The sequence below is a fragment of the Lycium barbarum genome, chromosome 8, assembly GCF_019175385.1.
Source record: "Lycium barbarum isolate Lr01 chromosome 8, ASM1917538v2, whole genome shotgun sequence".
Lineage (NCBI taxonomy): Eukaryota > Viridiplantae > Streptophyta > Magnoliopsida > Solanales > Solanaceae > Lycium > Lycium barbarum.
Window position 1 is genome coordinate 41,252,609 of NC_083344.1, and position 24,399 is coordinate 41,277,007.

The 24,399-nt window shown below is 41.5% G+C and overlaps 1 non-coding gene across 1 annotated transcript; it reads right to left on the minus strand.

The window, feature by feature from the left end:
* Positions 1 to 15,081: 15,081 nt before the first annotated feature.
* On the minus strand, positions 15,082 to 15,188 carry LOC132608420 (small nucleolar RNA R71). The gene has a single exon (XR_009570343.1). It is a non-coding gene; the product is annotated as a small nucleolar RNA R71 (small nucleolar RNA).
* Positions 15,189 to 24,399: the final 9,211 nt, after the last annotated feature.

Here is a 24,399-nt window from a genome sequence, read left to right on the forward strand (position 1 = left end):
ACTGGCCGTGAGCCATGTATGGTGAAGGAGACGAATTTGATTGTTGTTTAGCTTGCTAGTTGCGTCGTTGTAGCATTTATGACGTAAATGAATGTTTAATGAGTTGAATTGGCATTGAAATTGCTTGTATGTAATTATGAGAAATTAGGTGAATTTTACATGATTTTTGTGTAAATGTGAAAGTGAGATGCTAGGATGGGAACTAATGTTGTTGTTAATGAATTTGGAAGGAAGACAATGCGATTTGGGAAGTTTTGTTGCATTCGTAGAAGTTTTGAATAGAATATGGAAAGTAGCGGATTTGCGTAAATTCATGTATATCGCTTGAAATATTATTGGAATGTGTTTGAATAACTTTAATGAGTAAATGAATATGATAATGTGGATGTTAGTTTGATGTTGTGAAGTGTGGATGAAAGTTGTTGATTTATGTAGAAAGAAAGAATATTGACGTTGGAGTGATTTTGTTATGACTTGTGATGTTTGTGATATTGTGGGTTGTTGTTGCTGTTGTATATGGAGCCGAGCTAAGTCTCGGGGGTGTTATATGTATAGGGGAGGTGCTACCGAAATTTCAGTAGACAAAGATGAAGTTAAGTGAATTCTTAAGCCTTATTATTCCTAATTGGTAACTTTGACCATTTGCAGATTCTGAGCGAAACGGGACTTGAGTTTTGGGCGAGCGTAAGTCGTATACAAGGTATGTAAGGCTACCCACTCCTTCTTTTTGCATGTCTTAGGTATGCTAGGTCAATATCGGAACCCCGGGAGCAATTCTGTTCCCCGAAATCCGAATTAGAGAATGTTAACTATTCATTCAATCGAATTGAACCTTAAAGTTCTTCTTTTGCTTTCAAAGTAATTAAATGTTCGAAACTTATGCAAATGTAATCAAATCGCTTCGGATCCTCCATGTATGATCCCATAGACCCCAAATGTCCGTGATTCATGTCCGCCACCTCGACTTGACCCGAGGTGGGCCCGCTAACCCCGAGACTTCTTTGTTTGCTCTATTATGCCCATTTTTGTACAAAGTCGGTAAAAAACTTTTGTTACGAATTTGCCTATCATAAAATAATGTTATGACTGCCACGATATTCTAAACTATATTTTGAACCACAATTATTACTTTGGAAATATTTTTGTGAAATGAACTCCGTACTAACTAATCGGTCGACTATTTTGACTAATAAATTGACTTATGATTTTAACAAGTTTCAAAGAATATTTTGACATACAAATTGCATTGTTTGCTCACGACTCCGCTCGTGCCCTTATTATGATTTCGTTCGCCGGTTCCCGGGCCGGTTATGATTCGTGTGCATTGTCATAAATTCGGTCGTATGCTGTGTTACGGTTCCCGAGACCTCGCCATAGGGCCGGGTTCCGTTTGGAGTTATGCTGTGATATGGCTGGTGATATATTATGCTGATATGTGTGTGCTCGGGGATGTACGGAGATTTGAACCTTCTGGTGTTATGTTGTGTGTGGCACTAGCGTCGGAGTGGTGACCACGTTCCTGAGCTTTGCATGAGTTTGTTTGCATTATGTATATATGATTTTGATACACATTTTAATATACTGTTCGGTATTTCCCTCTTTTGTATCCTGTTTGCTTTCAGTTGTGGCCTATATTTCTGTACTCCATGCTTTAGATACTCAGTACATCTTTCGTACTGACCCCCTTTCTTCGGGGGATGAGTTTCATGCTCGCAGGTACAGACACAGGTGATCCTCCACTGTAGGCTCCGCTTTCTACTATTTTTGAGCACTCCCTTTTGATCCGGAGTCCACTTTTGGTACATACATCTTTTGTTATGTATATATTTCTATATATCTGACTATTTGGGTACGGCGGGGCCCTATCCCGTCATATGATTCTGTCGATCTGTTTAGAGGTCAGTGGACATGTTTGTGGGTTGGGTCTTTCTGTACGGATGTGTGTATATGATGTGTTTGGGCGATCCCATTCGCCGCGGCGGCCGGTCCGCATATGTTTACATGTTGCCTTGTTGGCCGGTGTGGCCTTTTTTGGTATTTTCTATGCGCAGGGTTATTTTGGATAGTCTGTAAAACAAAGGAAACTCTGCCGAAATTCTTTTTTGGAAATCATCTAAATTTAGAATATAGCCTTGTCGGCTTCTGCTATCTACTTGAATACATTTGATAGATGGGTTTGGGTGCCCAGATCGGGCACTAGTCACGGCCTACGGGGTTGGGTCGTGACATTAGCAAGTCTCGGCGTACGGCCAATTGATTCAGGAGATGCAAGTATTACCATCAATGACGCCACAGTTTCATCATTGAATCTAGAAGTGAAGGAACGGCAATATGAAGATCCTCAGTTAAGCGACTATCGAGATCTATCTCAGGAAAAGGAAAAGTCTCCATTTGAAGTTTCCATAGAAGGGGTTCTTAGATATCGAGGCCGACTATGTGTACCGAATGTGGCAAACTTGCGCCAACAGATTTTAGATGAAGCACATTATTCCCGGTATTCTATTCATCCAGGTTCAACCTAGATGTACCACGATCTTAAATTGCTATATTGGTGGGATGGCATGAAACGAGACATAGCGGCATTTGTGGCGCAGTGTCCAAACTGCCAACAGGTGAAAGCAGAACATCAGAAGCCAGGGGGCTTATTGCAAGCAATGGAAATTCCTACCTGGAAATGGGAGGAGATTAATATGGATTTTATTGTGGGATTACCCCACTCCCGAGGCAAATATGACTCTATATGGGTGATCGTGGATAGACTCACGAAAGCAGCACAATTCCTCCCAGTTAGAACCACGTATTCAGCTGAAGACTATGCCAGGTTATATTTAAAGGAAATTGTGCGCCTTCATGGGATCCCTTTGGCCATTATTACAGACAGAGGGGCCCAGTTTACAGCTAAGTTTTGGAAATCCTTCCAAGAAGGGTTAGGTACTCAAGTCAAATTTAGCACAACATTTCATCCACAAACGGACGGACAAGCCGAGCGTACTATTCAGACCTTGGAAGATATGCTACGAGCGTACTATTCAGACGGGATTTAGAATTCCAGGTAAATGACTGGGTATTTCTGAAGGTATCGCCAATGAAAGGGGTGATGAGATTTGGCAAAAAGGGGAAGTTGAGTCCAAGATACATCGGACCTTATAAAATTGTCCGTAAGGTGGGACAGGTAGCATATGAATTGGATTTACCTTCGGAGTTTGAATCAGTTCACCCGGTATTCCATGTTTTGATGCTCCACAAGTGTATTGGGGATCCTACAAGAATAGTCCCGGTTGACGATGTGCAGGTGACAGAGAAGCTGACGTATGAAGAAATACCTATTGCTATTTTAGACAGACAAGTGCGGAGACTTCGAAATAAAGAAGTCGCTTCAGTCAAAGTTCGATGGTGAAACAACAACAAGGAAGAGATGACTTGAGAAGCGGAAGATAAGATGAAAGCCAAGTACCCCCATTTGTGGGTTGGGGTCTTTCTATTCGGATATGTGTATATAATGTGTTTGGGGCGATCCCATTCGCCGCGGCGGCCGGTCCGCATATGTTTACATGTTGCCTTGTTGGCCGGTGTGGCCTTTGTTGGTATTTTCTATGCGCAGGGTTATTTTGGATAGTCTGTAAAACAAAGGAAACTCTGCTGAAAGTTTTCTGGAAATTATCTAAATTTGGAATATAGCCTCGTCGGCATCTGCTATATACTTGAATGCATTTGATAGATGGGTTTGGGTGCCCAGATCGGGCACTAGTCACGGCCTACGGGGTTGGGTCGTGACAACATCAAGGTCAACACCACCAAATTCATGAAATCAAGTGTAAGAACACAACAAAGGATCATCTAAGTGAAGAAATTTCAAAGAAGGTGGAACTAGGGTTTTGGCTAATTGAAGTATTTCAACTTAAGGATTGTTCAACCATCATCCAAGGTAAGTTTCATGATTATTCCATGTTGTTTGAAGTATTGGAAAGCTTAGACACTTGAAATGTAGAAGAACATAGAAATGGGTCATTATTGAGTGAATAGTGACATAAATGAATGATAGTGGAATTGAACTATGAATATTGAAGTGTTGTGAGTACAAAGACATTATAAATGATGTTTATATCATGAAACAGGCATTAAATGCATGAAAACGCAAAGACGAGTCATAAGGTTAAATATGGGGGAAATTGGAGGAAAATGGTGGATTTTGGTAAACGCACGTAAATGACGATTGTCGATTATGATATTGCGAATAATATTATGAATATTGGGAGTTGATATAGAACGTGAGAAAAGTAGTATGAGCAAAGGAGACGCTGCCCAACTTTTCCTAGAATTAGCGATGCGTTCTTGTAGTTAGTTTACTAATGTTGATCCGAATTCTCTTATGAAGGTAACGACGTGATTTTGAAGGAGTGCAAGTGAGCGATAGCTTAGCTAGGCAAGCAAGGTATGTGAGGCTAGTCCTTTCTTTCCAATGGCATGAATCTTATAGTCCGAATTACCACCTTTCCATGAGCTTCTACATTCCAAAAAGTTAAATGTCCATATGAGATAAGTTATACGATATGATGATGTTAGTCCTTGCCTACACTCACCTTATGTACTAGTCCTTTCGAGGTGAGGAAGAATGTCCGTAATTGCCCCATAAAGTAATCGGGGGGTCACGACTTTACGTCACCCCGATAGAGTAAAGTAGTTCTCAAACCTCATGCATGTGTTATGATGAGGTAAACATGTTTACAATAAGCACATTATTTTGACTATTTTATGATAAGCATGGCATGAGCATTGCATACCGGGCCTAGTTGGCCGGGCAGACACCGCTTCGGCGGGCGGCAATACGGATACACCACGACCTTCGGGCGTGGGCAGACACCACTAGTGGGCGACGTGAGATGGTACCCCGGATGCGTGAGGCCTGGACGCGGGCATATATTATTGATTATCACACCGTTCCGACATGGGCGGGCAGCTTGCATATGATGCATACATGTTACGATGATAAGTATGAGTAAGACAGCATGCATTATTCCATGTATGATTTTCAGTCAGATCCCTAAGCTTTATATTGATGCTCTAATTATATTATTGATGCCTTTCTTCACTGTTCATGCCTCTCATACTCAGTACAATATTCGTACTGACGTCCCTTCTTTGGACGCTGTGTTCATGCCCACAGGTAGACAAGGAGGCGAGCTTGATCTAGATACTTATGAGCTGTCAGCTGTTGAGAGCACTCCATTGTTCGGAGGTGCTTATGGCTATTGTTTTGATGTACATATACATATGAATATTTTGGGCACGACGGAGTCTTGTTCCGTCTGTTTATACAGTATGTCAGTAGAGGCTCGTAGATACGCAGTATAGGTTAGATGCTCTCACAAAATGCTATTATTGTATATTTTATTTTGATGGCTAAGGGGAAATGTATATAAGTATTTATATTTTATTTAAAATATGATTTCTCATGATATTTGTATAATAAGTTGGTAATAGACTATTGAGTGAGTAAGATAAGTAGTAGAGTGAGCGGTGCTCGGTAACTAGCTCCGTTTACCCGTCGCGGCCCCTAGTCTGGTCGTGACAGAAGTGGTATCAGAGCAGTTCATCCTAGGAAGTGTCTACGAGCCATGTCTAGTAGAGTCTTGTTTATGGTGTGTTGTGCGCCACACTAATAAACAAGAGGCTACAGGTCATTTAGGAAAATGACCATCTTTCTTTTCACTAGATCGTGCGATAGAGCCATGCTTAGAATTTTATCCTTTCCTAAAGAGTGTGTTATGATTTCAGAAGATGCCGCCAAACGGAAAAGCTACCGCCGCCCAGAAGGGCAAAGTTACGACAAAGAGGCAGGCGGAAAGAGAGCCTCCGACAAATGTAGAGGAAAGTGAATCGCAAAGTGAGGCCGCGCCCAATGTAGAAGAGCAGGGAGGAGCCTCAGCTCCTATTCCTCCACCGGGTGCTTCGGGTCAACAAGTGTCCAAGGCGATAAATTTATTGACACAGTTGGTCGCCGCTCAGGCACAACGACAGAATGCGGGCCCAAGTGATCGATTGTCCAGTACGAGAGCCCGTGATTTCTTGGATGATATCAAGGGGAGAGAATGCACCACCTCCCGTTTGGCAAGAATTTGTGGATGCCTTTATTCGTCATTACTTGCCACCTGAAGTCCGCCGAGCTAGAGCAGACAGGTTCTTGAATTTAAAGCAAGGAAGTATGAGTGCCCGAGAGTATAGTATGCAGTTTAATTCTCTGGCCAGGTATGCCCCGACTATGGTGGCTGATATGGGCGATCGGGTTCATAGATTTGTGAGTGGTTTGGGGCCACACCTATTTAAAGATTGCTTGACAACCTCCTTGCAAGACGGGATGGATATTTCCCGAATACAGGCACATGCTCAGAACCTGGAGGAACGACAACAGCAGCAAAGAAGTGATCGGGATAATGACCGAAGGCAAGGTAAGAGAGCTAGATCTACGGGGGCAAGTAGTGAGTATAGAGGGGGATCGAGACAGGTACATTCTAGGCACTCAGGTCAGTCAGTGACCAGTGTGCCTCCGCGGTTCTCAGATAGGAGGTTTGATCGTTCTTTTCAATCAGGGCAGGGCCAGAGCTCGAGGGCCTCAGATTTTCAGTTCAAGGGAGATTTTAGCCAGAGGAGACCCCCAGTACCGCGGTGTAGTCAGTGCGGTAAATTACATTCCAGACAGTGTCGTCAGGGTACCGATGCTTGTTATGCCTGCGGGCAAGTTGGTCACATGATGAGGGATTGCCCCTCGGTGAGAGATAGAGCAGGGACTCATCCCACAAGTTCAGCAGCGGGTTCTTCTTCAGTGCGTCCGACAGCACAGACTTCTCAGACTACAGCAAGTAGAGGCAGAGGCAGAGGGGGAGCATCTACTTCAGGAGCTATTCAGCCCCGCGTATATGCTTTGGCTGGGCGACAGGATCTTGAGTCTTCCCAGATGTTGTCACAGGTACTCTGACTATATTCTCCCGTGACGTATATGCTTTGATTGATCCAGGCTCTACCTTCTCTTATGTTACCCCATATGTTGCTGATTGTATTAGGGTGAAGCCTGAGCCAATTAAACCTTTCGAGGTGTTCACTCCGGTTGGTGATCCCGTAATAGCGAGGAAAATGTAGAAAAATTGTGTTGTTGTGATATGTGACCGCCAGACTCAAGCCGACTTGATCGAGCTGTAAATGATAGACTTTGATGTAATAATGGGAATGGATTGGCTGGCCTCGTGCTATGCTAATGTCGATTGCAGGAAAAAATGATTCGATTCCAGTTTCCGGGAGAGCCCGTACTTGAATGGAAGGGTAACACAGCATCCCCTAAGGGTAGGTTTATTTCCTACCTCAAGGCGAGAAAGATGATAGCCAAGGGCTATATTTATCACCTAGTTCAGGTTCATGATACGGAGGCAAGGCCACCAGTTTTCCAATCTGTCCCGGTAGTAAATGAATTTCCAGACGTATTTTCAGACGAACTTCCAGGTCTTCCTCCGGAAAGGGAAATTGATTTCGCTATTGATGTATTGCCGGACATGGAGCCCATTTCTATTCCTCCTTATCGAATGGCTCCGGCAGAATTGAAGGAGCTAAAGGCACAGTTGAAAGACTTGCTCGAGAAGGGTTTCATTACGCCCAGTTCATCACCGTGGGGAGCGCCGGTCTTGTTTGTGAGAAAGAAAGATGGGTCGCTACGGATGTGTATTGATTATAGACAGCTAAACAAGGTGACGGTAAAGAACAAATATCCCCTCCCCAGAATTGACGACTTGTTCGATCAACTGCAAGGTGCTAATTGGTTTTCTAAGATAGACCTAAGATCGGGTTAGCATCAAGTGAGAATCAGAGAAGAAGACATTCCCAAGAGAGCCTTCAGAACGAGGTACGGCCATTATGAGTTCCGAGTGATGTCGTTCGGGTTGACGAATGCCCCGGCAGTGTTCATGAATTTAATGAATAATGTGTTCAAGCCGTTCTTTGACCTCTTTGTGATAGTGTTCATCGATGATGTTTTGGTGTACTCTCGCACAGAGTCAGAACATGCAGATCATCTGAGGATTGTTCTTGGCGTTCTTCGAGATCGAGAATTGTATGCAAAGTTTTCGAAGTGCGAGTTTTGGCTTAATTCTGTTGCATTCCTGGGTCATGTTATTTCAGATGATGGTATCCGAGTCGACACTCAGAAAATTGAAGCTGTGAAGACTTGGCCAAGGCCTACGACATCCACGGAAGTTCATAGTTTCCTTGGGTTAGCAGGATACTATAGAAGATTTGTAGAGGGCTTCTCATCTATTTCAGCCCCATTGACAAAGTTAACCCAGAAGTCGGCTAAATTCCAGTGGAGTGATGCCTGTGAGCGTAGCTTCCAAGAGTTGAAAAACAGGTTGACCTCAGCGCCAGTGCTAACACTTCCAGAAGGATCAGATGGCTATGTCGTATATTGTGATGCCTCCGGCGTGGGATTAGGATGCGTATTGATGCAGCACGGGAAGGTTATTGCATTTGCCTCGAGGCAGTTGCAAAAACATGAACAGAATTATCCCACTCCTGATCTTGAGCTAGCTGCGGTCATTCATGCATTGAAAATGTGGAGACGCTACTTATATGGTGTGAACGTGGACATCTATATGGATCACAAAAGCCTTCAATATATTTTCAAACAGAAGGAGTTGAACCTGCGGCAAAGGCGATGGTTAGAATTACTGAAGGATTACGATGTGAACATTCTATATCATCCAGGAAAGGCGAATGTAGTAGCAGATGCACTTAGCCGCCGATCGATGGGTAGTTTATGTGGAGTTCCTTCGGAAAAGCGAGAAACGGTTCGTGAGGTCCATTGGTTAGCAAGTCTCGACGTACGGCCAATTGATTCAAGAGATGCAAGTATTAGCATCAATGACCCCACATTTTCATCATTAAATCTAGAAGTGAAGGAACGGCAATATGAAGATCCTCAGTTAAGCGACTATCGAGATCTATCTCAGGAAAAGGAAAAGTCTCCATTTGAAGTTTCCATAGAAGGGGTTCTTAGATATCGAGGCCGGCTATGTGTACCGAATGTGGCAAACTTGCGCCAACAGATTTTAGAGGAAGCACATTATTCCCGGTATTCTATTCATCCAGGTGCAACCAAGATGTACCACGATCTTAAATTGCTATATTGGTGGGATGGCATGAAACGAGACATAGCGGCATTTGTGGCGCAGTGTCCGAACTGCCAACAGGTGAAAGCAGAAAATCAGAAGCCAGGGGGCTTATTGCAAGCAATGGAAATTCCTACCTGGAAATGGGAGTAGATTAATATGGATTTTATTGTGGGATTACCCCGCTCCCGAGGAAAATATGACTCTATATGGGTGATCGTGTACAGACTCACGAAAGCAGCACAATTCCTCCCAGTTAAAACAACGTATTCAGCAGAAGACTATGCCAGGTTATATTTAAAGGAAATTGTGCACCTTCATGGGATCCCTTTGGCCATTATTACAGACAGAGGGGTGATGAGTAGAACAATGAAGGGCTTGAGTGCATGATGTTTTATTAAGTCAGGAATGGCTAATTATGAATTTTTGAAAATAAAGAAGTTGCGGAAAAAATTTCAGCCCAGTGGTCGTATATGGCACTATACGGCCCGTAAAGTGATTTACGGACCGTATAGTGCAATCGTATTCCATCGTTCCAAAAGAATAAACTTTCTGCCCAGTGTTGATACGGTTATATACGACCCAGTTTACGGCCCGTAAACTGGTTTACGGACCGTAAACCAGGTCGTAAAATACCATGTTCCTCAGCCAAAACTTTCTATTTTTGAAATGATTAAATACTGCCATGGAGGACAGACCGTAAATCAAAATACGGTCCGTATATGGTGGTTTACGACCACTGTTCATCCCGAAATTTTTTCATTGAAGGTCAGTTTTCTGATTATTAAAAAGGGACTTAAACTCATTTGACTCCATTTTTCATCAAGACAACTCAGGAGACCTCTAGAACATTCCAAATATCTCTTCCGTAAGAATCAAAGAGAATCAAAGGGAACATCAAGGTCAACACCACCAAATTCATGAAATCAAGTGTAAGAACACAACAAAGGATCATCTAAGTGAATAAATTTCAAAGAAGGTGGAACTAGGGTTTTGGCTAATTGAAGTATTTCAACTTAAGGATTGTTCAACCATCATCCAAGGTAAGTTTCATGATTATTCCATGTTGTTTGAAGTATTGGAAAGCTTAGACACTTGAAATGTAGAAGAACATAGAAATGGGTCATTATTGAGTGAATAGTGACATAAATGAATGATAGTGGAATTGAACTATGAATATTGAAGTGTTGTGAGTACAAATAAGTTATAAATGATGTTTATATCATGAAACAGGCATTAAATGCATGAAAACGCAAAGACGAGTCATAAGGTTAAATATGGTGGAAATTGGAGGAAAATGGTGGATTTTGCTAAACGCACGTAAATGACTATTGTCGATTATGATATTGCGAATAATATTATGAATATTGGGAGTTGATATAGAACGTGAGAAAATTAGTATGAGCAAAGGAGACACTGCCCAACTTTTCCTAGAATTAGCGATGCGTTCTTGTAGTTAGTTTACTAATGTTGATCCGAATTCTCTTATGAAGGTAACGACGTGATTTTGAAGGAGAGCAAGTGAGCGATAGCCTAGCTAGGCGACCAAGGTATGTGAGGCTAGTCCTTTCTTTCCAATGGCATGAATCTTATAGTCCGAATTACCACCTTTCCATGAGCTTCTACATTCCAAAAAGTTAAATGTCCATATGAGATAAGTTATACGATATGATGATGTTAGTCCTTGCCTACACTCACCTTATGTACTAGTCCTTTCGAGGTGAGGAAGAATGTCCGTAATTGCCCCATAAAGTAATCGGGGGGTCACGACTTTACGTCACCCCGATAGAGTAAAGTAGTTCTCAAACCTCATGCATGTGTTATGATGAGGTAAACATTTTTACAATAAGCACATTATTATGACTATTTTATGATAAGCATGGCATGAGCATTGCATACCGGGCCTAGTTGGCCGGGCAGACACCGCTTCGGCGGGCGGCAATACGGATACACCACGACCTTCGGGCGTGGGCAGACACCACTAGTGGGCGACGTGAGATGGTACCCCGGATGCGTGAGGCCTGGACGCGGGCATATATTATTGATTATCACACCGTTCCGACATGGGCGGGCAGCTTGCATATGATGCATACATGTTACGATGATAAGTATGAGTAAGACAGCATGCATTATTCCATGTATGATTTTCAGTCAGATCCCTAAGCTTTATATTGATGCTCTAATTATATTATTGATGCCTTTCTTCACTGTTCATGCCTCTCATACTCAGTACAATATTCGTACTGACGTCCCTTCTTTGGACGCTGTGTTCATGCCCACAGGTAGACAAGGAGGCGAGCTTGATCTAGATACTTATGAGCTGTCAGCTGTTGAGAGCACTCCATTGTTCGGAGGTGCTTATGGCTATTCTTTTGATGTACATATACATATGAATATTTTGGTCACGACGGAGTCTTGTTCCGTCTGTTTATACAATATGTCAGTAGAGGCTCGTAGATACGCAGTATAGGTTAGATGCTCTCACAAAATGCTATTATTGTATATTTTATTTTGATGGCTAAGGGGAAATGTATATAAGTATTTATATTTTATTTAAAATATGATTTCTCATGATATTTGTATAATAAGTTGGTAATAGACTATTGAGTGAGTAAGATAAGTAGTAGAATGAGCGGTGCTCGGTAACTAGCTCCGTGTACCTATCGCGGCCACTAGTCGGGTCGTGACACAAGTGAAAGATTGGGTATTCCTGAAAGTGTCGCCAATGAAGGGCGTCATGAGATTTGGTAAAAAGGGGAAGCTTAGTCCCCGATACATTGGGCCTTATGAGATTATACGAAAAGTGGGCAAAGTAGCCTGTGAATTAGATCTACCTCCGTATTTGGAGTCAGTCCATCCATTTTTCCATGTCTCGATGCTTCGGAAATGTGTAGGAGATCCTACTAAGATTGTGCCAATAAATTATGTACAAGTGACAGAGACATTGACTTACGAAGAGGTACCTATTGAGGCTTAGAAACAAAGAAATGGCCTCGGTTAAGGTTCTATGGAGAAGCAGTAAATGAGAGGAAATGACATGGGAAGCGGAAGAGAGTATGCGATCCAGATATCCGCATTTATTTCAACCCTTGGAAGAAATCCAAGATGAGACGTCAAGATTTTAAGGTATGTATGTTTTCCTTTTATGCTTTTTGGTCGTGTGTGGCCAAATTTTTATGCTACTGTGTGGTGGCCTTGTGAGGCATCAATATTATGGGTTGTTGTGACAGGATGGTAGTGCCATATTATGGGGGAAACTCTGGCAAATTTTTTGTAGAATTCCCGAAGCCTTCAACATTCGAGAACGAATGTTCTTAAGGGGGGAGAATGTGACACCTCGAAAAATCTTCCGTTGGTACGCAAGTGAATGAACTAGTGAGGAGTATGAGTATACGATATTTCCAGAAGTAAGAAACAACGTTTGATGACCCTAAGTGAGATTCCAAGGGCATCTGATGTTTGATGAGAAAGTTGGCTAAGATGAGGCAAGGCATACGATAGGTATCAGAAAGGATATACGAGTAACGAGTTAGCAACGCCTAAATGATGACTTGGAGAAGAGTGATAACGTCCCTTAGATTGGTATTGAGGTGTTGAACAAGTGTTAAGAAGGTTCCATAAGGATTGGAGATCAAACGAATCGACGAAACGAACTTCGGAACCACTAGGGTTATACGGCCAAACATACTGGCCGTATAAATTATACGGTCCATATGTTTGGGACCGTATAATAAGCCCAGAAAGGCAAATGTTTCTGGACCAAATATACGGAAAGACATACGGTCCATATAAATTTTACGGACCGTATGTTGGTCCGTATAAGTGGTCGGGGCAGATTTTTGGTGCATTAAATAAAAGGACCAAGGTTATTTCATTTCACTTCCACTTCACACCCCCTTCTCTCTAAAACATCTCTCTACATATATTCCACAAGAATTCAAGGATATTTGGTGATCAACAACATAAACCAACTGAATCAAGTGTAAGAAAACCATCAAAGATCATTCAAAGTCAAGAAATCTCATGGAGGTAAACTAGGGTTTTTGCTCAAGTGGAGTATTATCAGCCAAGGCTTGTTACTACAACATCAAAGGTAAGATTCATGATATTTCTATGTTGTTTAAGGTATTTAAGAGTTGAAATACTTGGATTGTAGAAAGGTATGGCAAAATGGGTCATGAATATGAAATAGTGTCATTTTGAGAAATAGTTTGATTTGAGTTATGAATCTTGAAGTATTATGATGCAAATGTGTTATAAATGATGTGGAGAACATGAGATGAGTAATGTACGTGAATGGACATAGTCGTGTGTTATAGCCATAGATGTAAGTGATCGAAAGCAAATTGAGAAATGTGGATAATGTGGATGAACAATGACTATTGTTATGGTATTGTGAATGTATTGTTGAGGTTTGGGAGTTGATCTACGTTATGGAGGAATGTCGTATAAATAAAGGAGATGCTGTCTGATTTTCTCTAGCTTTATTCATATATGCTAGCTATCGATTCTAATGATAGTATGACTTCAATGAAGGTAGAAACGCTAGCATTGGAGGAGAACGCGCAAGTGTAGAGTAGTTGAACGGAAAAGGTATGTAAGGCTAACCCTTCTTTCATAAGGCATGTTTCTCTGGCCAAACGTCTAAATCTTCTATGAGGCTATGATATCCTTCAAATGATTTAATCTTCCGAGCTTGTAAGCTCACGATTCTTGACTCGCTACGATTGCACTAATCCCTTGCATGGCGAGTAAGCCTATAGAGATAGATATGGTGAATGACGATAATAGTGATAATGATATCGATGATAATGGTAATAACGATGATGATTATGATAATGATGTTAATAGTAAACAGGCTTATGAGCCAGGATGTATATGTATCTATGTATGACTATTATGGAACCCCGAGCCTATGAGGCCGGGTAAGATATGTAAATAAGTATGTATATGATTACGTAACGCGCGCACACCTCTGCAGATGGTACGGACAACCCTGACGCCTTGGTAGGGCCAAGTAGATGTAACCCCGAAGCCTTGGTAGGGCCAGGTATGAGTAACCTTGAGCCTTGGTTGGCCAAGTATGTATGAAACACCGATCCTACGTGGTCGGGTATGCTATGTAAATGCTATGTATATGATATGATTATGTATATGATATGAATACGAATATGATATGACTATGTATATGAATGTGAATAAAGGGCACGAATATGAATACGAGCACAAATATGGTATGGGTACTATTATGAATGCGGATAATGATGTATGTACACAAACACGTATTAGAAATGGAAAGTTCCTAAGAAAGGCAAGTAAGTGCATATGACGATGATTTTGCCATCTCCCATTCTATGCTATTTCTTGTGTTGCTATTTATGCTTCTATATTGATATTGATCATGCTTTACATACTCAGTACATTCGTCGTACTGACGTCCTTTTGTTTGTGGACGCTGCGTCATGCCCGCAGGTGCACAGGGAGACAGGCTTGATCCATAGCTGCTTTCTCAGAGATTACATAGCAGAGCTCCATTTCATTCGGAGCCATAGCTTTTGGGTACTCATTCTTTTGTGTATATAATTATGGGCATAGCGGGGTCCTGTCCCGCCCATATGATATGTTATACTCTTCTTAGAGGCTCGTAGTCACGTGTATATGGTTAGATATGTCTGGCCTTGTCGGCCTATATTTTTTATGTCATTTTGATAGCCTTGTTGGCTCATGTACGTTGACGTGGCATAGGTGCCAATTATGATATAAAGGCATTGTCGTCCAATGGGACTAGCATGATGAATGAGTAGAATTATGTGTCTAATTATGTGGCTCACCTAGATATAAGCTTAAGTGTAAGTTAAGGGGGTGCCCGGGTGGGCTAGCACCGGGTGCTCGTCGCGGCCCTCTAGACGGGTCGTGACAGAGCAAGAATGCCGAAATTAGTGATAAGATTTTTGATTTCAAACAGCTTCTAGGGGAGCAGCTATATGAAGCGTGGGAGACTTTCAAGGAGTATTTGTTAAAGTCTCCAAATCATAGTTTTGCAGACCATATATTGATGGAGAAGTTCTATAGAGGTTTGTATCCAATGACACAAGCACTGGCGAATAATGCAGTTGGTGGGTGTTTCATGGACAAGACATACGCCTGAATCACTCAGTTGCTTGATAAGCTTACTACTCACAATCAACCAATGCATTCGGGTGGTACTGGCAGTGTATCCTATGGAGCTCCAATGATCCATGATATTGTGAAAGAGACTCAAGAGACTCAGTAGACTCAAACTCAGCTTGCAACCAATATTTCTTTGCTGACAAAAATATTTGATGACAGAGAAGCGAAGAAAGTGAATTTGGTTGAAGAAGTTTCGGGAATGCCCAAAGGCAAGTACCAAGTTCAGGAGGGTCCATATCAAGAGGGGCCACCTATGCAGTTTGAAGATGCTAACTATGTGAATAACTCTCAAGGGGGTTACCAAAGGCAGAACTACTAAGGAGGCTATCAGAATCAGACTCAGAATCAATAGAGACCTTAACAGGGACAAGGTAATTACAACAACAACTATGGTGGCTCAAACCAAGGGAACTACAAAATCAAGAATAATTTTGGAAATAGGAGTTCAAATCCCTATATTCTACCAAAGGGTTATTCTACCAAAGGGTTAGTCGAATGAGCAAGGGAATTCTAAGTTGGAGAGCATGCTTGAGAAGGTGCTAACCAACCAAGACAAAGCTGATAAAACTTTGAAAGCTCTGCCTAAAATTGTGGTATCTCACACCGCTTTCATTCAGAAGCTCGAGTCGCAGATAAGAGATATTTCAAGAGAATAGCACCCTCCACATAAGGGAGGACTTCCTAGTGACACTATTTTAAATTCGAAAAGTGGTAGAGGTAATTCTTTTGAGAGGTGTGCTGCTATTAGCACTAGGAGTAGGAAACTATTTCAAAGTTCATAGAAGAAGGTGATTGATGTCGAGCCGGTTACTGAAGAACCAGAGGCACAACCTGATGTGCTAACTATTGTTAAAGAGGTCTAGACAGAGGTTCCTATTATTAATCAAGTTGTTGATAATTCGGAAAGTTTGAAAAAACATGAAAGTAGTTGTGACACAAGAAAAGCAACAGTTAAAGGGTCTCTAAGCCCTTTGACCCAACTATTTAAATATACACCTCCCTTTCTGCAGATATTGGTGAAGAAGACTGAGGATGCTAAGTGTCAGAGGTTCTATGATCAGTTGAAGCACCTATCAATGAATATCCCATTTCTTGATGCCTTCTAAGAGTTGCCGGGTTTTGCAAAATATTTGAAGGAGCTATTGACTAAGAGGAGACCGATCAAGCATGACACTGCGAGTATGACTCATCGTGTTAGTTCTATCGTATCTACAACCAGGGTTCGGAAGAAAGAAGATCAAGTGGCCTTTACTATTCCATGTTCTGTTGGCCACCATGATTTTGCTCATGCTCTATATGATAATGGGGCAAGTATTAACCTAATGTTTCTTGTTATCTATCAGTAATCGGGTTTGGGAATGCCTACGCCCACTACCATGCGCTACAGATGGCTGATAGATCCATAAATAGGCCGTTTAGGGCTGTTGATGATGTGCTTGTTCAGGTTGGCGAATTCCTTCTACCGGTAGATTTCGTGATTCTTGATTGTGCTGTTGGTAAGATATTCTTATTATTTTTGGGAGACCTTTCCTTTCCATGGAATGGGCTCTCGTGGATTCACAGAATAACGAGATCAAATTTCCTATTAATGATAAAGAAGTAACCTTTCAGGCCAGCAAGGGAATGAAACTACCGAGTGCTTACGAAAGTATTTCGGTTAATGATGCCATTGATGTGATAGACAAAGATGTTGAATTTAAAATGGATGAAGAAGGTTTAGGTGAGGCTCTAGCAGCGAAGTTGGTGAACTTTGATGTTGATGATATGGAAGGTTATGGGGTTGGGTTCTTATTCTTACCAACCAAAGAAGCTGGACCTTGATCTTGAGAAATGAAAGACTCCTCCAGCAAATCCATCTATTGTTGAGCCGCCTAAGCTTGAACTTAAGCAGCTTCCTTCACATTTGAGGTATGAGTTTCTTGGTCCTGATAATACTTTGCCAGTGAGTGTCTATGCATTTTTGAATGATTAGCAGATAAAGAGGTTGTTGGAGATTCTGAGAGAGTATACACGTGCGATTCGGTGGACCATTGCTGACATTTGGGGAATTCCTTTTGCTATTTGTGAGCACAAAATTCAGTTCGAGAAGGATAGCACACCGAGTGTTGAATATCAGAGGAGATTGAATCCACCCATGCAAGAGGTGGTCAAGAAAGAGATTATTAAGTAGTTAGATGTTGGAGTTGTTTATCCTATTGCAGATAGTAAATGGGTGAGCCCGGTACAATATGTTCCGAAGAAGGGAAGCATCAAAGTGGTGCCTAATGCTAAGAACGAATTGATTCCAACTAGAACTGTTATCGGGCCTTTCTGTATGGATTATTGAAAGCTGAATCTTGCAACTTGTAAGGACCATTTCCCCATGCCTTTTATTGATCAAATGCTTGATCGACTGGCAGGAAGGTCATACTATTGCTTCTTGGATGGGTATTCCTGCTATAACCAAATAAATATTGCTCTACAAGACCAGGAGAAGACTACTTTCACTTGTCCTTATGGGACCTTTGCTTTTAGTAGGATGTCGTTTGGCCTTTGTAATGCACTGGTTACATTTCACTTGTCCTTATGGGACTTTTACTTTTAGTAGGATGTCGTTTGGCCTTTGTAATGCACCGGCTACATTTCAAAGGTATATGATGTCGATCTACATTTCAAAATCGTACGCACCTACCTGAACAGATGTAACCCGTAACCCACATACATATCTACAGGCCTCTAACAGACATACAGAATCAGATGACGGGACAGGGCCCCGCCGTACCCAGAATTGTCATACATACAGAATATACAGATGTCAGAAGATATATACCAAAAGTATTCGCTCCGGATCAACGGAGCTCTTCAAAATAGCAGAATCTGAGTCCTAGACTAGCGGTGTATCTCCAGGTGCGTCTGTACCTGCGGGCATGTAACGCAACCCCCGAAGAACCGGGGGTCAGTACGAAAAATGTACAGAGTATGTAAAGCGGAAATGTATCAAACATAATCATAATCTGGACCAGAAACACAGAAATATAATAGACAGAATCATAAGCCGAACAGACAGACGGAAGTATACCGGACAGAGTCATAATCCAAACGGACAGACAGAATCATGGTCCAGACTGACAGACAGAATCATAATACATACGGACAGACAGAATCACAATACATACGGACAGACAGACGTGTACCGGATAGAATTATGCATGCAGAGTCATACAGAATCATACAGAGTCATGTGCTTATATAAATGCTGATAGCACATACATACATACATACAGATCCCGGCCCTGTCACGGGGGTGCGGTAAACAGAACTCGGCCCTCTTAGTACGGGACGCGGTGGATAGACAGAATCAGATCATATGCCATCCTGGCCGCCATCCCCATACACAATCATAATATCATACAGATATAACAGATCCCGGCCCGTACGCCGAGGGACGCGGTGAACAATGCAGAGGAATATGCACGATAACAGAACCTGGCCCGGGACGCAGTGAAGGAACCATTGAGACATCCACGAACAGATTAATGAGAAACCACATACATACAGATCATTATACAGACTCAATCAAACTGAAGTATGCCAAACGGCGAGTCAAATCAGAGTAATCGGATGGTGTTCATAATGCGCGCCTATATCCTACTTGGGAAGGCACGACAGATAATTACCGGAATCAGATTTCCAGATGTCAAAACCATTTGTAAGATTTATATTAAAAGTAGTCATATCATGATCAGAATAATAGTCCAGATGTTGCATGTGAGAAATGGACAGAAATAGGGCAATTTAGGTTATACAAAGAGTGTCGGGGCCTTGTGGGCCCACCTCGGACCAACTTGAGGCGACATACGTAAATTACTGATAATAGACCTTATGAGGTCATCCATAGTCATTTGGAAGCATCCCGACTCCGTTTGGGACAATTGCATACAAAAGTTCACTTTAGAGACAAGTTATAAGAAAAGTGATTCAATCTTACTGAAGGAATTGGAGCGGATTTCCATCTCGAATTCCGAGGAACGGAGTCGTATTTAAGGCTCGCGGCCGAGCCTATTACATTCAGAACATGCCTAAGAATGAAGGGGTAGGCTTTACATACCTTGGTTGCGTCCTACGCTTGCTCAAACTCGATTCCCGTTTCGCCCAAAATCTACAAATGGTCATGTTTACCAATTAGCAATTTCAAGCCTTTAGAACTTGAACTTTAACTCATACTTTTCTACAAAAATTTGGGCAGCATCTCCCCTATATATACGACATCCCCGAGATTTAACTCGGCTCCAAACATCAACAACCAACCCAACAACAATACCAACAACAATTGACAATCACCACAAAATACAACATAATATAAATAGTCTTCTTTTCTACATAAGGCAACAACTTCTACCCAAACTTCATACCTCCAAACTAATCTTATAAATTTCACATTCCTTACTAATCACGACCATTACAACACGATTTGGAGGCATTTCATATCATTTCCATATCATTTTACACAATACACACAAGATATACAAAATATACAAGTTTTCCTCCAAAATCATAATTCACTCAAAACCTCCAACTTTCAACATAAATGTTCACAACACATTTTTATCTTATCATTTCACTTACAACCATCACTATTTGCACCCTACAACTTCAATTCTTATAATTACATAACCTACTACAAGGTTACATATTTTCCTACATCAACCTTACAATATATATTTTCCATAACAACAAGAACCATTAACCTTCCATTTACTCCACAAGGTCATAACAACACAATTAACATACTAAACAAATTCCATCAATTCTCCTACACATGAGGTACCACACGGCCACACATGCACATCCACAACACACAAATTTTTCATACTTTTCATTCATCTCTACATACTATAACATATGTATATGTTTTCCATAGTATAAAAATGATGAAATTCTTACCTTTTCCCAATTCTTTCACTTGCCACAAAATGTAGTTTCTTGCCAAAATAATTATATCATCTTGAAGAGGACCTTGAACTTAGTAGGAATTCAAGTAGAGACAAGTTTTTGAATCAAAGTTGAAGGCTCCATGATTTTTTTTTTCTCTTCTTTTCTCTTGGCCGTGAGGCCTTCTTTTCTTTTCCTCTCAATTCTTCTTTTAACTTCTTGAAGCTTCTTGCAAAATGAAGACTTATCCTTTCCTTTCTATATTTATCACATGATAGTACACTTGGGCTTGGGCCTCTTTAATTGTTCCCATGGCCGGCCACCTCTCCTAATTGGGCCTTTGATTTTCATTTTTTTTTTTGGGCCAACCCGGTTGGTCACGAGTTGGGCCTAGCCCACTGACCTTTCGACCTTAAAACATTCATATCTCCTTGTACCGATGTCCCCTGGGAGCCCACGACCTACCGTTGGAAAGCTATTTCAATTATCTACAACTGTTATTTCTGGGCGTTTTCCCAAATTCCAAACTTATAATGCCGTTTTTGCCCCTCCAAGTCAGGTCATCCGAAAACGTTTTCTTAAAAATATTCATTTGGAGGGCTTCCACTTTAATTTGGCCCCAGGGCCCTTCACGAGTTGTGTTTAACTTTACATATACGATTCATATAGCTTGTCACATGCCCCAAAAAAAATTCTTGACGTGTGGGCCCCACCTCAGCTTACGAATAATTCGACGTTCGAAAATGCAGGATATAACAGGATCTTCCTAGACCACAAAATCTCTGAAAAGGGGATTTAAATTGATCAAGCCAAGATAGATGTCAGTACCAAGCTTCCTCCACCCATCTTAGTGAAAGGAGTTCGAAGTTTCTTGGGGCACACTGGGTTCTATCAGCGTTTTATTAAGGATTTCTCCAAGATTTCTAACCCTATGTGCAAGCTTCTTGAAAAGAGTCTAAGTTTGATTTCGACGAGAAATGCCGCAAGGCGTTTGATGAGTTAAAGGAGCAACTTACTTCTACTCCTATTATTGTTTCTCCTGATTGGTTTCTACTATTCAAGTTGATGTGTGATGCGAGCGATTTTTCTATCAGTGTTGTGCTTGGTCAAGGCATAATAAGATTATGCACCTGATTTACTATGCCAGCAAAATTCCCAATGGCGCGCAGATGAACTATACTGTTACTGAGCAAGATATGCTTGCTATAGTCTATGCGTTTGAGAAATTATGGGCCTATCTAGTGGGATCCAAAGTGGTTGTATACACTGATCATGTAGCACTGAGGTATCTGATAGCGTAGAAGGATACGAAGCAAAGGCTGATTAGATGGGTTCTCTTACTGCAAGAATTTGACTTCGCGGTGAATGATAATAAAGGGTCCGAAAATCAGGTTGCAGATCATCTCTCACAGCTTGAGGAAGCTGGGAGACCGTCAGAAGAACTTGATATAGACGATGCACTTGGTCATATCTAGATTTCTAAATTCGCATTATCTAGATTTCTCAATTCGCTCCCAATTCACCCATATTCATGGTCATATCACCCGACTTCGTCCATTCATATAAAATGCCCATTTTCATGATCTTAACATCATTTATAACACATTCATGTCACAACACAACAAGAATCATGGTTCAATTTAAACTATCTCTCAAAATGTCACTATTCATCATTCATGGCCCATTTTTCTATACTCATCTAATGTCCAAGCATTTTAGCTCTCAAATACCTTAAACAACATATATATACCATAAATCTTACCTTAGATGTAGTAGGAACGAGCCTTGGTCGAAATACTCCACTTGAGCAAAAACCTTAGTTTTCCTTCAATAAGATTTTCTTGACTTGAATGATCTTAATTGGTTTCCTTACACTTGATTCACTTGATTTGTGTTGTTGATGACTAATAATCCTTGAAATCCTGTGGAATAAATGTAGAAAGATGTTTTAGAGAGAAGGGCTGAAATGTGGAAATGAAATAATAAACTTGGTTCCTTATTTAATAACCCAAAAATCTGATCTTAAGTGAACAACACAGTGGTCGTAAACTTGGATTACGGTCCGTATTCCAGTTTACGGACCGTCCTTCGTGGTCGTATTTAATCATAACAGAACCATAAAGTCAGGCTGAAACATGGTGATTTACGATCACGGTTTACGGGCCGTAAACCACTTTACGGTCCGTATTCCAGGTCGTATTTAACCATTTGATCATTTGGCAGAAAGTTAATGTTTTTGAAGCCAAAATACGACATGGTAGTTTACGGACTGTATACCACTTTACGGTCCGTATTTCATTTTACGACCAACTGGCCAGAATGCAAACTTGCAACTTTTCACATTTCCAAAACCTATAATTATTCATTATGGAGCATAACCTATCTCTTATTGCAATTGCCTTCGGTATCTTACTTAGGGTCGTCAAATGTCGTTTCTTACTTAAGGAAATATCGTATACTCATACTCCTCACTAGATCATTCACTTGCGTACCAACGGAAGATTTTCCGAGGTGTAACATTCTCCCCCCCCCCCCCCCCCCTCCTCCCCCCCTTAAGAATATTCGTCCTCGAATGTTAAAGTCTTCGTGGATTCTATAGAAATCTCGCCAGAGTTTCCCCTATAATATGGCACTACCAACCTGTCACAACAACCCAAAATATCATCGCCTCACAGGGCTACGTCACAATATCAACATATCTATGGCCACACACGACCAAAAGCATGAAAAGGAAATCACACATACCTCATACCGCTGATATTTCATCTTGAATCTCTCCCAAGGGCTGAAATAAATGAGGGTATCTGGATCGCATACTTTCTTCCGCTTCCCATGTCATTTCTTCTCGTTTACTGCTTCTCCATAAAACCTTAACCGAGGCCACTTCTTTGTTTCTAAGCCTCCGTACTTGCCTATCTAGTATGGTAATGGGTACCTCTTCGTCAGTCAATTTCTCTGTCACTAGCACATCATTTACTGGGACGATCCTAGTAGGATCTCCAACACACTTTTGAAGCATTGAGATATGAAAAACTGGGTGAGCTGACTCCAAATCCGGAGGTATATCTAACTCGTAGGCCACTTTGCCAACTTTACGCACAATCTCATAAGGTCCAATGTACCGGGGACTAAGCTTCCCCTTTTTGCCAAATCTGATTACACCTTTCATCGGTGACACTTTCAAGAATACCCAATCTTTCACTTGGAACTCTAAGTCTCTTCGGCGATTATCCGCATAGGACTTCTGACGGCTTTGGGCTGCTAATAATCGATCTTGTATGAGCTTGACTTTCTCTATGGCTTGCTGGACCAAGTTGGGCCCTATCAATCTGGCCTCTCCTGTTTCGAACCACCCAATTGGGGACCTACACTTTCGCTCATATTAAGCATTATACGGTGCCATTTGGATGCTAGAATGATAACTGTTATTGTAAGCAAATTCAATGAGTGGCAAATGATCATCCCAATTACCTCCAAAATCTATCATACATGCCCGTAACATATCTTCAAGAGTCTGAATGGTACGTTCAGCCGTCCATCCGTCTGTGGATGAAATGTCGTGCTAAGGCTCACTTGGGTCCCTAGACCCTCTTGGAAAGACTTCCAAAAGTTAGCTGTAAACTGAGTCTCTATATCGGAGATAATAGATACCGGAACACCATGGAGTCTCACTATCTCGTTAACATAAAGCCTTGCATAATCTTGTGCCACATAGGGCGTTCTGACCAGTATGAAATGAGCTGCCTTTGTGAGCCTGTCCAAAATCACCCATATGGAATCATACTTATGTCGAGAACGGGGTAAGCCTGAAATGAAGTCCATCTTAATCACTTCCCATTTCCAAGTTGGGATTTCTATAGCTTGCAACAATCAACCCGGCCTTTGGTGCTCGATTTTCACTTGCTGACAGTTGGGACATTGAGCTACAAATTCCGCTATATCTTTCTTCATCCCATTCCACCAATATACAGACTTAAGATCATGATACATCTTCGTCGCACCGGGGTGAACAGTGTAACGGGAACAATGAGCTTCTCTCAATATTTGGTGGCGTAGACCTGCCACATTGGGAACACATAATCTGCCTCGACATCGGAGAACTCCGTCTCTTGAAAGCTCAAATGATGGCTCCTCTTTCTGAGGGAGTGTATCTCTATAATGCCTTAGC